Genomic DNA, 15213 nt, shown 5'->3' on the forward strand with positions numbered 1-15213 from the left:
CCTCTCCCAGCTGTAGAAACGCCATCAAACAATCCTTGTCCCATGGTACCGGATCACTCACCTCCTTGTGCGTCAGTTTTTGTAAAGGTTTTGCTTTCAGTGAAAAGTTAGCTATCCACTGTCGGCAATAACCAACCATTCCTAGGAACATTCTAACTTCTCTCTGTGTCGTAGGCGCGTTCATCTTCATTATCGCCTCTATCCTATCTGGTGACACTTTGCGCTTTCCTTTTTCTATCCTGTGACCCAAGTACTGTACTTCTGTCAGACAGTACTGCAATTTGTTTGGAGATACCTTATGCCCATTTTCAGCTAAATGGTTCAGCAAGGCAATGGTATCTGTCTTACAAGCCTCTTCCGTTTCTGACGCAACAAGTAGGTCATCTATGTACTGGACCAGAACCGAGTTCTGCGGCAGTACCAGACTTTCAAGATTTTTCTTCAACAGCTGGTTGAAAATTGATGGGCTTTCTGTATACCCTTGTGGGATACGACACCATGTTAGGACACGATTTTCCAGCTTAAAAGCAAAAAGGTACTAGCTCTCCTCATCTAATGGATTTGAAAAGAAAGCCTGACAAAGGTCTCTCACTGTGAACCACTCAGCTTGGAATGGTATCTGAAACAATATCACTGATGGATTCGGTACCACTGGACAACATGAAACAACTATGTTGTTAATCTTTCGAAGATCTTGCACTATTCTAAATTTCCCACTAGGCTTCTGCAAACCCATAATCGGGGAGTTGCATGGACTTCCCACGATTTCCTTCAGTATTCCCTGTTTTATCATAGAGTCGATTACAGGTTTTATTCCTGCAATCGTCTCCGGGGTCAGTTTGTATTGGGGCGTTCTTGGATATTCAGCATTTGGTTTAACCATAATCTTCATTGGTTCTACTCCTTTGATCAGTCCTATCTCTTCTCCAGTAAAATCCCATACCTCTGATGACACTGCATCTCGTACGTCCCAAGGAAGGTCCTCCACAGTCAGGGTAGGATACAGTTCTATGCATGTCCTCGAATTTGTAACTTTAAAGGTAGCATCATCGTCTGTAGTCTGTACCTCTACTCCCTGAGGAGTGCAGTATATTGTGCAGTTCAGTTTGCACAATAAGTCCCTTCCTAACAGACACACAGGACTAGAATCACATACCACAAACTGATGCTCATCCGTATAGTTTCCTATTTTCACTGATACTGGTTCCGTCAAAGGGCTATTCATTCTCCTATTTGCAACTCCTACCACCTGAATCGTTTCCCCCGACATTGGTAAATCTGGAACCACTGCCGATCTCAAAGTTGATCGAGTAGCTCCAGTATCCACCAAGAATGTTGTAGGACACCCTGCCACTTCAGCCTCAACAAACGGTCCTCTTTGATCCACTTCTAGAACTGCCCCGAGGGTACAGTCCTCCTCTCTACTTACACGTCGTCCCGTCAATGGATCAACGTAGTAACACTCTTCTTTACCTGTGAAAAAAGGCATTTGTCTATAGACCTTTCCCCCTGTCGTAATCTTTGGTGGCTGCGGGAATTGAGCTTGTGGAGCCGAAATCCCCCCTTTGGCCACTTTACCCTTTGTCACTGTCACCCTTTGGACTGGAACTTCCTGAACTTCCTCCTCTAGAACTTCCAGTTCTCCGTTTTCAGGGTTATAGGGACACTCGCGTCTCCAATGTCCCACCTGGTGACACTGGTGACACTTTGTCGTTTTTTTCAATGTAGCAAAGTCTATTATAGGTCTCGGATTTTCCTCGTTGTCCTTATTCTGATTGTTTGATTTCCGTCCCATTGTCCCTGTTCCCTGTTGCTGCTGTCCTCCCTTTCCAGCTGACTGCATCTGCACCATCATCAGTTTCTCCTTTAATTTCTTTGCTTTGGACTCTATCTCATCACTGCAATATCTTGCATATCTCAAAATCTCATCCAATGGTTTGTTTTGCCAACAAATTAAATGCTGCTGAATCATCAGACAAATATCAGGTCTTAACCCCAAGACAAACTTTGATAAAAACTGTCCTATATCCTTGGGGTCCATTACATCTAGTCCACTGTATTGTTTGAATGCTTTCAGCAATCGCTCATAATACTCATGGACTGTCTCCTTTGGTTCCTGTCTTGTTCGGTCCATTTTTACCCAATCTATGTCTTGTGGTGGCACCTTGTCCTTCAGCCATGTCATTACCCTATCGTATTTTAACATTACTGTTTCTGACGGTCCATTAGTACGAGTATCCCTTGCTGGTTCTGCAGTTGGCCACTCGACACTAACCTTGCATGCTATCCACAAGTCTCCTGGGACCACAATGTCAAACAAGGTGTTCAAATCAATCCACAATACTTTTGAGATCTTCACAAACCTCTCTACCTGCTTGTACCACTCTACAGGGTTCTCCCTTAACTTCAGAAATGAGTTGGTAAAGGCAGCCAAATCTCCCCTACTCCAGGGTACGTGTACATAATTCCCATTCGCTATTTCTCGCAAAGGGAATGCCTCCATCTGCATTAGTCTTCCCTCCGGAGACATCACATTCGCACTCCGCCTAACAGTTCCCTTTTTTGACCACCTCTCTTCCCATTTGTCCAGGTCCCTCCATGCTCTTATTCCTGTGATCAGTTCCCTTATGTGTGTTTTTAATCCAGTTGTCCTCCTCTCTTCTAGGTCCTGATCTGAATAATGCAACCTGTGGTTACCCTGTAATGCCTTGGTTCTGGACAAATCTACCATATACTTGTCTGCCAGTTCAGACAGTTTCTCATGAGTTGCTCAGGCCTTTCGAGTGATGTCCTTTGCTATAAACAGTAGCTCATCTTGTTCGTACATGTCGATCCTTTCTAAAGACAACGTACCATCTATTATATCGTTCAGATCAGATCTTAAGCTGGTCACATCGAGTCTTTTGGCTTTTATCACAGCTTTCAGTATGCCATCTCTAGAGAGTCTATTTATATCTCTCCCATCACAGCTCTGAGTCCTACGTCTAGGCTCAGGCGAGTTATGAGGAGTACTCCCATGCTCCCATCTCTCCAGGTCCCATGCAGTTCCATCCTCTCTGGGTGTATGATGAAACACTCCTCTATTTCCCATAATCCCACATTTCTCATTCTGCATGGCTTCTCTAGGTGCATGGTAAGACATTCCATTATCCCCCATGTCTTCACAATTCGCCTGTGACCTCTGATCACTCGACGCATGGCAAGATCCTTCACTGTTCCCCGTGTTCCCACGATTCCAGTGCTGTACGTTATCATTAGGTGCATGGTGAGTGCACCTAAACCTATCTCTGTATTCTTGGGTCCTTTGGTCTCCCTCACTTTGAATGGGACGAGATGTCTCTCCACACTCCGTACTTCTGCCTCTTTGCTCCTGCCCATTTCCTCTGTCTGTATGACGTGTAACTCCTCTACTCTCCTGACTTTTACCTTCCCACTCCTGATTGCTTTCGCTAGCCCCGCAGTGAGATAATATTCCATTTCCTCGACTTCCCCATTCTGCTTCTGCTCTTGACCTGTTGCTCGGTACTCCTGTGGACCCATTCCATTCCCTCAAGTCAGCCCTCAACTCTTTGTAGGATTTCGGCCATGGTCCCCTCAGGTCCATCGGTCCTCTCTGACCCCCCTGCTCTGTTTCGGGATCCACTGCTGACTCCAATGGGGTGCTCCACGTTATTGGTCCTGGCAATTTCCTCCAGGCATTTGTCGTGTTATTCCTTCTCTCCATCTCAGCTCTTTCCCTGTCTAGCCGTACCTGTTCTTCCTCTCTCCCTTTCTCTGGGTGATAAACCGACACTATAGGGCCTATGGTAACAGGTACTTGAAGAGCATCTGGTAATCCATAAGACTCAACCCTCTCTGTTACTGGCATCTTCTGCACCACAACCCTTCCGACTACACTCTGTACTGGACTATGTTGAAGTGTCCCCTCGTCTTTGGTAGGAACCCAATCCATTATAGGAAGTGGCCTATTCCCTCCTATGTCTATCCCATCTTCCCTTGGGAGCTCCGTACCTTCCGTCTCCCTATTGTCCGGAGGCGGTCTATCTATCAACAACCTATTTATTAGGCCGTCCTCCGACTCGCTCTCATCATCCTCTTCTATGGGTTTCTTTCCACCTGTAACCTCTCTCATGGGGTACAACTTATCCACCTCAATCACCTGTACCCTCCACTTCTTGGCTTCCGCATCCCATTTGGCATCTTGCACTGCCCTCACTGATCGCCGTACCCTTTCCTGGCGTCTGTTCTGACTCCTGTCGTGCGCCGCCCTAGTCCATGCATTAAGCGCCTCAAACTGTGTTGGTCTAGGCAAAGGTCTCAATGAGGACATAACTGCTTTCAACTGATGTAACACTTCTAATCTAAACGTCCCGTATTTCGGAAAAGTCAGTTCCTCATTCCCCTCTGTAATCTTACTCCAAGTCCCAAGCCACAGTATAGTATGCAACCCAACATTCGTTGCCATATAGTGAGCTGGTGTACCCTCCGGCGGTGCCTCTTCCCCGCAATAAGATTCTCTTCTTTTTCTCTTAAAAATCCCTCTCAAACATTTAAAACACTTCATGTTCAAAATCTAAAAAATTTCTATTTTCTCCGCGTTCGTTTACTTCCTGATGACAATCCACCAATCTCAGCGCGGTTTTCGCTAACTGGCCTATCACTGCGCGGCTCTTTGCTGACGTCACACCAACCGCCCTATCACAGCGCGGCTTCACACCAACCGGCCTATCTCAGCGCGGCTCTCGCTGGCGTCACTCGTCCCAGCGCGGCTTCACACCGACCGGCCTATCTCAGCGCGGCTCTCGCTGACGTCACTCGTCCCCCTTTCGCAGCAGTTCCCCTCCTTTCTCCGCTCGTCTCCCGGTCATGCATGCGTCCCATTCATACTCTGAAAAATGATTACTTCCGACCAAGCGATCACTTTCCTTGACTGTACGTCCACAGTCTAACTGTAATTGTCACCTTAACTGACGAAATGTCTTTCCGTTGGTCCAGACAATCGCCTTCTCTGATAGGTTACTTGCACACTGTAACTTTCGACCTGCGTCCGTTACCCACACACTCACTCTTGCATTCCCCCTATCTCGGTCCTGCGGGCGATCAATGGTACCTCATGACCCCCTTTTCTCTGGTCGACAACTACTCTGGATGTTCGATACACCTGAACCACTTAAGCTCTTCCCCGAACTTAAGATTTTCACCAGTTCACCGGTTCCCCCGTTTCCCAGGTTACCAGTTTACCAGTCTGCCAGGTTGCGCGCGCTCACAACCCTCTCTCATTCACTCTACAGGCATTCAACTCCGCATGACATTACACTACAAATACAACACAAAACACCGCAATCTGTCCACGCATGACCCTTGTTATACTCACTCTCGTCCGATTCTGCTGCTTTTCTCTCGCGCCGTCAGCACCCTCTTCGGCAGGCCACCTCTCGATCTCTAGGGACCTTGGGGTAAACTTAACCTAGTCTAGATCACCTTCCTCAAGAAGGAAACCATCCTCTGCTACCAACTGTTAACGCGGGATTTCTGGTCTATTGTTATAGATCTAGATCCCAACTCCGGTCGACGGAACCATTGGTACCTGTCATAGAGTAAAAGGCAATCCACTACTAGGTCAATCAGTTAATGACTTACTCCACTCCAAAGAACCACTTAAGCTTAAAAAGTTTAAAAGTTTATTACAAAGCCAAACTTAACTGGAGATACAAACATCTCAATATAAGGTTCAAAAGATATACGGGTATCAATACAAACATGAATTTTCTAAATGCTCTTAGTCGGCAGAAGAATATTACCAAAACCAATTCAAAAATCATCAAAGTTGCAAGAATAGACACAAGCTGTAGCTTATGAGTCATTTACAGAAAGGAAGAAAATCAAATTAGACTGTCCCTACACTAGACTAAGTGACATCCCTACTTAGCAAGATCTTAACCTAAAAAGGTGTCAGCAGTGGTGACTTCCAAAGAAGATCACACACTTCCCTTAGTCTTTGTTTCAAAAACGATGTCTCGCAGTTCCCTATCTGCCTACCCATCCGCTCTCTTAGGTTCCTCAGACCATCTGCCTTAACTCCACCCAGGGGTGCTGTCCCTAATACAAAATCACATTTACAATAGAAACGCCCTTTGGAGACGCCCCTCACGTGGTGTTAGTTCTGGTATGTTCCATGCTGGTACTCCTCTGGACCCTTCGTTAGAGTTGACCTTGCTTCCCAGGCTCCTCTCCGGCAAGACGGTACCCCCAGGAAATTCCTGAAGCCTCCTCCAGGCCTGTGCCTGGCTCTCTTGAACAAAAGTCTATTCATCACTCTCTTGATTAAAACCTCCTCGCACCTGCAAACAGACACTTGTAATGTGGGCCCCAAATTCCGGCCTCCACCGTATCTTCTAAGTCGTAAACCATTCGAACAGGCTCCACAGTTTGTGCCTAACACGACCTTTCTCTAACGAGCACATGCAGATCAAAAGAAATGACTTTGTCTATTCAGGCCTATTAGAATTACATGAATGGGCCTGTGCACTCTGTAAAACATTTAATTTCTTCTAAACAGTATTCTAACTTATTACACACAATGATTATATGAAACACTTCTGTAAAGCATATTTTTCAGTTCTATGATCGATAATACTTTGAATTACAATAACATCAAAATCCACCATCGTGTAAGGGTGTAACAGCATCTTGTACTCTATGTGAACTGCCATGTGGCCTACACATTTCTACGTTTAGCAGAATTACAATTTCCCCTACCACCGCCACATAACATGGGATTTCAACATCATTCTAACATCACTACAAACATCTACATTAGCTTTTCACACTTGATATAAGTATTCTATTTTAATTTAAACACTCTTATGTATTTTCTCTCTATAGATTCGACACTCTTATATAATGTTTACTAAACTAATACAACGTGCTTGTAAATATGGTGCACTTCTATAATTTTCTTGATTTGCGCTCTCTCAGTATATATAATTTACTTAATTTAATTTAAGTTGCTAGAAAAGTGACACTACCTGTACCCTGGGCCTGTAAGTTAAACGTAAATGCTACTAGTGGGCTTGCAGCACTGATTGTGCCACCCACATACGTAGCACATCAAATACATCTCAGGCCTGTCACTGCAGCCTGTGTGTGCAGTTTTAAAACTGCCAGATCGACCTGGCAAAGTGAACCTTATGATTCAACTGTGGAACCAGTGGACCACTGGTCCCATCCTTATGTGCACACAATCATTCCTCGTAGAGAACAGAGGATTCCATAAATGTTTTATATATTCAATATTTGTTTTTATTCTGAAAATAGTTTCCAAAAATATTCCACTTGTAACATTTGATAATCAGTCTTTTTCATCATTGTCAACATATGACAAAGTCCTTCAGACAGATCCAATGCATTTCGGGCCAATAGATGTGCCCTTCATCAGGGAAAAGACACTATAAAGGTAAAACATAAGTAAACAACCTGTCAGTGAGTCACATATATAACCTGAGAATGTTGGGGTGTGTGGTGATTTCATTGTGATGGGTCATGGTGGTAATAAGTGAGAGTTTAGATTGTCACCTTAAAAAGCCAATATGCCCATGTGTTAAAAAACATCAATTGTATGAATTCTCTTACGTGTCGCTTTTTAGCTGATTTGTCGTAGTTATCTCTGTGGGTCAAAAAAATCAGAAAAAGAACCTTGTAAAAGAACGTATAAATGCGATTGAAAATCGCATAATAATCACACTTGGGTCAGTGTTCCCGGGTAACTAACCTGGAAGCTCGTGATGGTATCCGCACGTTCGTTCTCTTCTCTGAAACGCCGGTTTGGACGTGTCCGCCATTAACCGCGTTTAGTCTGGTTGCTAGGTTCCGATCACGTGATGGATGGGAACCGAAGATAGACTCGGTTAAGATACCCGTGCGTCGGGGAAAACTAATATATGCGAGTGTATTTTATAATCCGTGCTGGAGTCTGGCAATTGTAGGGTAAAAATAAGCGGCTGTGTATTTAAAGACGAAAGATAAAAACGAAAGGTAAGTTAAAAATAGAAAAGGTGATCAAAAAAGTGTTGGTCATGATTGGGGGGTTCGAACCCGTCGATGTCGACGTGGTAACAGGGTTAACTAGTAGATCATGACTACTGGTGTGGAATGAGTTGAGGATAGGAATTGGGACATATTATAGCATAATGTGTATGACAGATGTTCACAATACATGGTTATAAACAGTCAAAGAAACAAAACAATAACATTTCAAACATGAATTCTCACAGGAGCCACTAAGTCGACCTTAGGGTAATTTCACAGGTAACAAGAAAGTTCAATTCTTTCATTTAAGCCAAACAGCTTATGTGTTTAGAGTTTTTGTATCCATACATTTTCTCTCTGGAGTAGGAATTTGGTATTGTCTCTGCCTTCAACTTTAGGGATGGTTTCCAGTATGGTAAACTTAATTTGGGAAATGTTGTGTTTTTCTTCAATAAAGTGGGTTGCCACTGACGATTTCATGTTTTTGAGACGAATGTTTGATTTATGTTCAGTAAGTCTAATTTTGATTTTGCGCTCCGTTTTTCCAATGTATAGTTTGCCATTTGAGGGCATATATGACATTGCTGGAGTCACATGTAGCGTTAACCTTAAGTTTAACCTCATATCCTTTCATGGGATGGCTAATCTTGTTCCCTTTCATGATGCTGTTACAGTTTCCGCAGTTCAGACATGCTTTGGTTCCTGTGAATGTGGTTGTTATCGCCGGTTTGTATTGTAATAGTTCTCCTAGGTTACGTGCTCTAGTGAAGGCAAAAGTGAACCTTATGCCATGACCAAAACTTTCCTTTTAATACATGTAATTTTTCCCTAGGGTGCAACCTGGATAACCTAGTGGGCAGTGTGCAATGTACTTAAAGGTAGGACATACTGTTTAGTTTTACATGTCCTGGTGGTGAAAAAATCTCAAATTAAATGTTTACTAATGCAAGGTCTACCTCACCCATAGTATAACATTGGAGTTACCTTATTTCATTTAATAAGCTGTAATTTTCAAATGGAAACAGGTAATAAGTTCATGCGTGGTGTCTGTCAAATTGTAATGAAAATCCTAACTTATGGTGGAGTCAGATTTTGGATTACAATTTTGAAAATCCCTTTTTTTAGAGAGTTTTCATTTTCCTGCCTTAGCCATTTAGTGGCTTATTAACAAGGTGGTTTGCATAGCTCTTGCAACACGCAACGTGGTGCAAGAGTGACAGTAGGCTTAAGTCAGATTTATGAAGCCATGCATGGCCAATTTTTGTGGCCCTGAGAGGCTCCATAAATTTGGGTATGGCAACACAGCACAAATTGCTGTGTTGTCTTACTCTGCATTGGGAACAGGGCCGGACTGGCTACCGGGCAGTTTGGAATGCTGCTGAGCTGGGGGTTGATTTCGTTCATGGAGACCTGCGTGTGCTAAACGAAATTCGTTTTGCTTTAATTATTTCGAAGCACACGCAGTTCTCCATGAACGAAATCAGCCCCCACCGCAGTGAAATCAGCCCCCAGCTCGGCAGCATTCCAAACTGCCCGGTAGTCAGTCCGGCCCTAATTGGGAAGGCATTCAATAGGCATTTTGAGGGTTAGTTGGTGGGCCTCTGACATGAGCCTTTAGGGATAAAAGGTTCCCACAACCTCTACCCCAGTACCTGGACTCCGCTATGTGTGAGTCTACCCTGCCAAATGGTTTCACCCCAGTCCTGGCTCCTTGGAAGTACCAGCCTATGTGGATCCAGCAGAACCAATGCATCTCCTCTGCTGTGCAGCACAACCCCGAGGAGAACCTACGCATCACTGCTGATGCATGGATTGGACCCATCGTAAAGACCAGCATTGCCTTCGCAGCCTGCGGCTTCTACAGAACCAGCGATGCATAATGCATCCTCGGCGCAGGCCCTACCATCCCTTGTCAACGGCAGCCTAGACAATGACGCTAGACTCCCCTTTGCAGCATCAGAGCTCCTTAGAACCGAAGCATCGCCCCGACTGCAAGTCACATCCTAGACACTGGACTTTGCATCACAAGCCCTCATCGACAGGATCCTCGATGATGACACAGGACCTTACAATGCAGTCTCTCTGCATCTCAGAAGCAGGTCGCATCTTCAACGCGGACCCTTGCAACGCTCCACAAACTAGGATTTAAGGTACTCTGTTCAGTGGACCTACCTGGGTCCTATTAGCTGGCCCGTACTCCATCATGGTAGGCCTGAATTTGTGAGTTTGTCCAGGCCTGGTACGACTAGATATCCACTGTTGGTGCTTTGTGCTGCTATTTTCACTGAAATCTTTAAACTTGCATATCTCCAGTCCGGTTCTACTGATTGGATTTTTGTTGTCTTGGTCTTGTTTGATTTATTAAAAATAATGTGGTGTGGGATTCTTTTTGTGTACTGTTTTTCACTTTATTAAGGTGTTGCACAAATACTTTACAAATTGCCTCTATGTTAAACCTAACTGTTCTATGCCAGAGAGTTGAGAACAGGTTAATTTAGGGTTGGCGTTTGCCTCATCCTGACAAGGATTGCGGTCGCTGTTTGGCCATGGCTCAGACCCCAGTCAATCAGTAACCCAATTTCGTACAATATGGCATTATTTTTGTCAGGGGATGTCTTTATTGGAGGTACTATGATTTTCCAAACAACTCCCACTATATAATGACGTCATGACAGCATATCCGTCACATATGCATGTGCCCATATCGTCTACAAAATAGCCTTCGTTGTGACACATGCACACACCTGTGTTCTGATGCGCTCACCTTTAAAGGTTAGACCTATTGGATTTGCCAACGTTTGTTCCACTGACACTTGACTCTGCACCTCTAAATTCTTGATACGTCAGTGCAGCAAAACCAGCATTTATCCATTTCTCAAAGTCGGCTGAATACCCTAGTAAGCAACCAGAATGCTTGCAATCATTTTCTTTGAATGCTCTACGTAATTTAGCTTTTTAAAAACCTTTGTTGTATTACTCTTAGTGCAAAAAATCCTTGATACACAGGAGACTCCAGATGGTGCAGAACAATACGGACTATCTCTTCCTTACTGTACAGATCCCATCTGAGGTCACGAAATTATGTAATGTGTCTTCCTTAACAGGGTCACGCTGTCCTGATGTGGAAGAAGTTGTCATAGCAGCTGATGCGGCTTGCTCGCACTGTGCTCTCTTGTGCAGAGGCACTGAGCACCAAGTTCCAGGAGCTAAGCATTATGCACCAGGATTGGAGGAGTACTTAGTACTTTGGTTGCTTTGACCCATGTGTGTGCATACACGTTTAACTGTCCCCTTACTCTGTGCACTTCACATGTGCCCAGTGTGTGCCTATCTATTTCAGAGTTTCTGCATTTGGGGTGCATGCAGTTGAATAATGGCGGCTTGAAGAACACCATCAAGCTGAAGTCTGTACATCTAGAAGGATTGGCGACAAGCCTGTTGCGTTAATTTTTGCACTGTGCACTTTCCTACGACACACAAGTCAGACTTAATTCTTTAGCTATTTCCAACCAAGTACTTAACTCCTAATACCTATTATTTGGTACTTACCTGCTACTTACAACCCTGCCAAGATAAACTTTGGTCTGATCATTAAGAGGATACTAACTGTGCTCTGAGCCTGACACCCATGATACTATATACAAAGTTGTACTATTGCTATTGCACCGTGCTTTATGCTTATCGCTTATTGCATACAGTTGCCACTATTACATATTACAGGATTCAAAACACCACAAAAAGCTGGACGTAAAATGAGCAGAAAAATCATATAGGTGCATAGGAGCCATAGGAATAAGCATATTTGACATGGTAGAATCAGAGATCAAGCATCAGTTCATGCAAATGGGAGCGAAGGGTCCTTACATGCCACCGGAGATAAACAGCAGTAAATAGACAGTCTCCGAATTTGGCATTGTGGCATGCTGGCATGGACTAGTGTGCCACTCAGGAGGAACCAATTTATAGAGCCTGGGTACATCCACAGAAATCTTTTAACATTTTGGGCGAATCGTGGGATTATTATAGGTTGTCCTCCATGACGGGTACTATGCCTTCTCTTGTGGTTTGATTTGAGGTAGGTACCGAGACTGAAAGTGAGCACCATCGTTTTGTTTATGTTGATCTGTAACCTTTGTATCAGAATCAAATAAAATGTGTTCATAAAAAAAGACAGCACAAACTAAAGCTACCCAGATTTCTGACAAAGAAAATAGACCCTGCCAAGGTAGTCCCATACTACAGAGGTTGTGCTGGTGCCGTGGGACTCACAAAACACACCAAAACAAACTTTGGTGAGATAAGGTAAGATTTGGAAGAGGAGAAGGACACTGAAGAAATCCTAAAGAGTATTCAAATTACTACAATGTGTGAGAAATAAAAAAAAACAGATAGAGCCCCCTACCTCCAACAGTCCAGAACCTACAAGTATGTATCACAGAATAATTGTATGTGAAAGTAAAGAACCACAACTAAATCAAAAGTCAAGGGTGACCATAGTGGAAGCGATGGTCCACAAATTTGTGGTGCCCAATTCTACTCTGCCACTGAAAAAAACTAAAATCACTAATGGCTCAATTACAGAAGGAAAATCAGTTGGTCTAGCAAAAACTAAGGAAAATCCCTCCTATGCAGCTACAATTTACAGCCGAATTTGGAGGTCAACATGAAAAGAGCCACACCAAGGAAACCCCTTACTAAATGCACTCTGCTGGAGGAAACAGAGCACCTAGATGGAAGCCCACTGGACACATTTTGTTTTACAACCTTCCTCAGGACAAGGACATAGGAATTGAGGGGCTTATATCTGAGCCCATGCGTCACTTATGCGTCACTGGTGCGTCACTTTTTGTGACGCACCAGCAGGGTAAAAAATGCGTCATGTTGCGTCATATGTATAAATGGTGCATCTAGGTAGATGCGTCACTTTATAAACCCCTGCGCCACATTATACCTGCGCCAGGTATAATGTATGCAGGGTGGGCATTTTGACGCAAGGAAGTCTCGTAGAAGTGACACAGTGAAATCTATAAGATTTCACTGCGCCACTTCTAGGATGCAAATGCGTCAATATCTTACACCTGCCTCATGGCAGGCAAAAGACTGACGCAGGCACATTTCACATGGGACTTGCCCATGTGAAATGACCCATTGCTGGAGTTGCGTCACTTTTGTGACACGCTCCAGCAATGTGTCATTTTTGCGCCTACAGATACATCAGAAATACTGACGTATCTGTAACTCCTTGCAGCATGATGCGTCATACTGTAAATATGACGCATCATTAGTGTCGCAAGGTGGGCGCAATGAAAAGTGACGCATCGCTGTTTTCTTGCAGCGATGCGTCACTTTTCATAAATGAGGCCCTGAATGTGCCAAGGGATCCATCAAACTTGACTTCAATTAAGAAAATAGAGGACATGAAGAGTACATAGGATTTACCAGCAACCAGGATATACAATCACTGGCAGAGGAAAAACAACTAAGTTTGTACAAGGGAGAAAAGAGAAAAAGAGATTTGCGAAGCACAGGAACAGCAACCCAATGAAAACAAAAAAGATGATGTTAAATCAAAGGGCGCAGGGCAGACATCTAATAAGGTAAATTCTTCTCCGAAGAGAGTAATGACACCAAGCATACTGTGGAAGGAGAGGCTAAATTCTTCTAAACAATATATAGATAGCCAGTGGTGCTAGAACAATTTTCAGAGTGGGGTGCTGCCAACAATGTTACATCATTGAGCTTAAAAGAATTGTGACATATCTAAATGTCACACGTATAATAAATGTCACAAATGTGCTGCACCCATTTGGGAAGAGACTGGTAAGGGTTTAAAACTATATCAATACCTTGAGAGAGGAGAGAAGGAAAGACAAAAATAGAGGGAGGGTGCGGGAAGGGACAACAGGAGAGACGAAAGGAAGTCTGTCTAAAGACCGACTGGGTAGGTGACGTCCAAGGAGGGAATCCCCGGCTTGTCTCCCCTATAGCTAAATCAGGTAGTTAGATCTCAATTGACGAGGGAAAATTCACAGATAAACAGGGTGGGGGCTAAGGGCCAGGACAGGTGAGGGCAAAGGTCAGTAGCAGCAAAGTGGAGAAGAGTAGAGCAGTGAGGGGTAGGGGGTAGCGGGAGGAGGGAGATAAGGACAGGGGCATCATCATGGATTCCATCCAAGGAGCTTCCAGCCAGATCTCCTCACCAGTCGGACATCTTGGATTCATCAAGTAATAGGATAGGCGAGCCAGGCTGGTATCCATTCACATGTGGTCAGCTGCAATGTATACAATGCCATTTATATCCCAGTGACAAACAATGGAATCTCCTACATCCTTGGGTGACTGTCAAGTGTCTGGCCCAAGGCATTCTAAAAAGTGGGAACTGAGACCTAAAAGGATGAGCTCCATGAAAGTTGCAAAGGGCACCGGCACAATGCCCGGGGACGGACGGCTGACGTGCAGGTGGAGTGACCCTCCCTCGTTGCCAGGTACCCGGTTTGACCCGGTCCCGTGCAGCTGGGCCTAGGGGTTTGAAAGACTCGCGTGGTCCCTCCCGGTTACCCCGGGAGGGACCGGAGGCAGCGGGGCTGCCTGCTCCCGTCACATCGGGAACCCCTTCCTCTCCCGCGGGCAGGTGGGGGTGGACTCCCAGGACGAGCGCCGGGCAATGTTTTTGTTCTCCCAATGGTGCAGTCTGACTCCCAGAGGGGAAGCCTTGAACAGGGCGCCTGGGCCGTCTCGCCGCGCGGGCGGCGGACGGACGGCGTCGCCTTCCTCCTGCCTCTCCTGCACCCACTGGTGGGTGAACGTTTTACAAAAGTTGCCTGTGACTCTTGGCGGTGGATCACTCGGCTCGCGCGTCGATGAAGAACGCAGCTAGCGTGAATTGCAGGACAAATTGATCATCGACATTTCGAACGCACCTGGCGGCCCCGGGTTCCTCCAGGGGCTACGCCTGTCTGAGGGTCGCTCGATCGTCAATCGCCCTGGGGCTTCCCCGGAACGCGACTGGGGCCGTTGCAGGGTGAGCTCCGCTTCCCCTTCGTCCCCCCACATGGTCAGACTCCCCCGATCGCCCGTGGCAGGGTCCCTCGCCGGGTCCTGCCGCAGAGGTATGTCGCCGGCGCGCCTGGCCCCCGAGAAAGGTGCCTGGCGAACCGGTCCGTCGCGGGACCCGTCCCAGGGCGC

General features: G+C 45.2%; 1 pseudogene; it reads left to right on the forward strand.

Moving 5' to 3' along the window:
• The first annotated feature begins 14853 nt into the window (after window positions 1–14853).
• Window positions 14854–14994, forward strand: LOC144764535 (5.8S ribosomal RNA; annotated as a pseudogene).
• The last annotated feature ends 219 nt before the right edge of the window (window positions 14995–15213 follow it).

Source organism: Lissotriton helveticus, chromosome 6 (assembly GCF_964261635.1).
Source record: "Lissotriton helveticus chromosome 6, aLisHel1.1, whole genome shotgun sequence".
In the NCBI taxonomy this organism is placed as follows: Eukaryota; Metazoa; Chordata; class Amphibia; order Caudata; family Salamandridae; genus Lissotriton; species Lissotriton helveticus.